Source organism: Filicampus tigris, chromosome 13, assembly GCF_054856515.1.
Source record: "Filicampus tigris isolate MCC_2025a chromosome 13, RoL_Ftig_1.0, whole genome shotgun sequence".
NCBI classification, from domain to species: Eukaryota; Metazoa; Chordata; class Actinopteri; order Syngnathiformes; family Syngnathidae; genus Filicampus; species Filicampus tigris.
The window spans coordinates 19331839-19335512 of NC_141229.1; the positions used below are offsets into that span (position 1 = coordinate 19331839).

Genomic DNA, 3674 nt, shown 5'->3' on the forward strand with positions numbered 1-3674 from the left:
GTCACAAAAATGATCGGAAGCCGGAGTACCCAGAGAAAACCCACGCAGGCACAGGGAGAATTCACTCACAGAAATGATTTATGGTAAAGTTAAGTTTTATGCATTTACATCTATTAGATTTTATTTAAAAACAGATATTTTCTAAATATATGCATTACATTTAATTATAATCTGCTTAATTTAATCAATTTTCAAATGTATTGAATTTAATCACTTAATACTTACTAACATCGTTTAAATAATCAAGGTAGTAAAACAAACACGATTATGTTATTTAAAATTTAAGTGATTGGTTTTCATAGACGTTATGAGAAGTGAAAGAACCGGAACCGGAAACCATGCTCGACACTTACCGCCATCAGGCCCTTGTGTGTATGCGCAGTCGTCCATGTGATGGTAAGTAATCTGAGACATCCTATGTATAATTACTCCAAAATGTGTCATAATTGTGCGCTTTATTTCACATCGTGTCAATATCGATTTATTTTTGATCAAATCTTCGCAGTTTGACATGATTTTAGGCAGTTTTATCTTGGTCACGTCGCGTGAGCGCCGGCCTCCGCAAGGTGCTAGTATCATAGTTAAGATAGCCATTTTACAATCTCGCCAGCCCCCGCTAGCATATCTAACAAGTTAGCCATTTCACAATACGGCGACCGCTAGCTCATAGCTAACATGAATGATTGATTTTCACGTACTAAAACTGAGCTGTTCAACGGGAATACTAAGTAAGTGTTCAAGAATCAATTTGAGTCAAAAATCTGGACTGTAATATGGTTAGCTCGTGTTACTTGAATGACTGCTTTATAGAGTACTATATTTAAATACTGCAATCATTTTGATTACAAAACTGAATGTTAGATGCCTCTTTTATTCTCACTTCTATTCTTTTTTTTCCCCAGATACCCAACTCTTGGAGTATTTTTCTCATTCTCCTCACGTACAGTTTTCTCACCTCCATGTGGCAACAGAGATCTTGTAAGTATGGGTTAAAAGATGTACACATCAAAATGTAACACAGTTCAAATGTAGTTCTTATTAATTCACAATTCATGTAATGTTTAAATGGTTCACAATATGTTGCTTAATTGTTTGGAGTAAGCATGTTAAAGACATATGTTATTTGATTTACAATACAAAAAACTCAGGCAGACAATGTCTGATCTCAAACAAGGTTGGAAGTGTACATTTTTCAAGTATTGTTGTACATTATGCACTTTGAAAAGGAGGTGGATTTTTTTAGTGCCTTTTTTTTGGAACGTCATGTAAGTTGTTAAACTAATAAACTCAATCTGAAAGGCAGCTTGTTATACAAATAACCCTATTGATTTGTTATTCTTTGTCTTCGTCCACAGGTGCTGTGTGAATGTGGTCTTGCAAATTGTGTGACCGTTTAATATCAACCAGGTACGAGTTATTAAAACATTGTAGGCTGAGGCATTTCCACCGTAGCCTGACAGGCCAATATCCATGTGTATATCTAGGCTGTCCTTGCACATTCACAAGCTGGTAGAACTTTTGAGTCACACATATCGAACACACAGTAAGTTAGTTAGTTAGTTAGTCACACTCCACTACTTTGTGGTCCAGTATTTTTATATCTGTGTATTTTTGGTTGCTGGTATGTCAACTGCATTTTTTATTTATGGCAGGTCAAAGGCTTCATTGGGAAAAGAGCAGTCTCCCCGGAAATCCCTCCGTCTTAGAGAAGCACAGAACCTTACTCTCAGTGGAGAGTCAACCCATAAACCTGTGAGAACAAGCCAACTACTTTAGGGATAATTGTCAGATTTTTAATTGTTGTTGTCACCTTGAGAAAAGTGCACAATTTCAGAGTAGGATGTCTATAATCTCATGTTTTCCCCCTGGCTTTTCAAAGGTGATCAATGTTAAGGTCATTGTTAGCTTGAACTTGGATCCATCTCATTCTCATGAAAGCATATATACAGTGCCTTAAAGATATATCTTCAAATTAACAGTTGGCCAAAGGATGAGCTGCTTAGATTTTGGTGGTCAAGATTAGAGACATCCAGCCCATCGTTCTGTTCTGTTTATATCCCAGGACACTGAATCCAGAGAGGCTGAGGCAGACATCAGGGAGAAGACCATGGGCATCTACACAGTCCGGGCAGAGGGTCATGGTCCTGATGGTCCAGATGATGGACGCTTTGCTGACGTTGGTGTTGTGCAGGAAGGTGTGGAAGTTCTCCACAACCTGCAGAGTGTCAGCCATGTATGCGTGATGCTATATGGACTGATATATGCACTCAACTTGAGGTATTCAAAAAACCTTAAGCGTACATTCGAGGTGTACCAGAAACTTATAATGGACCTGGACTCAGCAAACCTTTCTCCAAAAATACAAGCACTGAAAATCAAATTGCTCCAGTGATTTGGTTGGCAATAAGCACACACACAGCTGGTTCCTGACTTTTCTTTCGTGCTTATTTTTCGCAGACAAGTTAAATGATCTCTTAGTTCTTGTTGGGTGCCTCAGGGAAATTTGTGAATATTCACTAAATGAAATGAATGAATACTTGTGAATAATCACTAAATGACACTTTAAAGACACTATTTCATTTCAAAGTGCAGTTTGAAAGTGATGTACAATTTTTGGTGAATATTTATTGTTACTATGTTTGCTTTTAATAAGTTATTGCACTGATAGTTTGCACTTTGCTCTGTTGAGCTGAGTTGTTTCAGACATTTTAGAAAGATTTATTGTATTTTACTATGGTTGCTTTAATAAGTTATAGCACTGATAGTTTGGACTTTGCTCTGTTGAGCTGAATTGTTTCAGACATTTTGGAAAGCTTGATTGAACTTGTTTTTTTGCCTCATGTCATGCTTTATATGCAAATTATTTTTTTTACAACTGAAAATTATACAAGCCTTTTACTTTTTACAGAGGAGAAGCGTGAGGCGCTTTAGAAAGATGGAATTTTGTTTGTGCATTAACAAAAAGAGTTCAAATTGGTCCATAAGGATGTGTTCTGTCCTGTAACAGCTTCAATACTTGGACGATGATATTTGAGAGGCTTTAAAAGGATACTTTACTATTTTTTCAATTTTCAGAAGTAAAATGTGTTTTATTTAATTTGGTAACATTTATTTTGCATGTACAATTAACACCTTTAAAAAGACATTTTACCATTTGCTGTCGACTAAAAATGACATCACGTGTTGAGCTCAGGTAACAACCAATCACGGCTTGGTCTTAACTGTACATGAAAGATAATGTTATCTAATTCATGATGAACAAAATATTAACTTTTTACTGCTGAAAATGTGTACATTAGTAAAGGATTCTTTAATGTTTACACATTGGTTCAATCAACAAGGCGGTCTGATTGTTCTAATGCATCATTATGATTGTAGTGAATGTAAAAGAATGACATAAATGTGATGTATTTTGATTAATTTGGTTTATTACAAAAGCATAAATAAAATCTACTTCAAACAAATATATGTTATTTGTTTTGTATAGGTAACCTGATTATTATGCAATTCAAACAATATACTTTATGTGTTTTAAATAAATACTCTCATTATTATTCATTTAGAGTAATTATACTTTATTAATACGAAATACATAAAATTGAGGATTATGCATTTCAAATAAATAAACATTATTACACTAATGAATATATATCACATAAGGTTTATTTGGTAAG

At 34.8% G+C, this 3674-nt stretch overlaps 1 long non-coding RNA gene across 1 annotated transcript; it reads left to right on the top strand.

Annotated features, from left to right (window-relative positions):
- Positions 1-303: 303 nt before the first annotated feature.
- On the top strand, positions 304-3458 carry LOC147137854 (uncharacterized). Its single transcript, XR_015089335.1, has 5 exons — positions 304-396; positions 903-978; positions 1356-1407; positions 1653-1752; positions 2063-3458. It is a non-coding gene; the product is annotated as an uncharacterized LOC147137854 (long non-coding RNA).
- Positions 3459-3674: the final 216 nt, after the last annotated feature.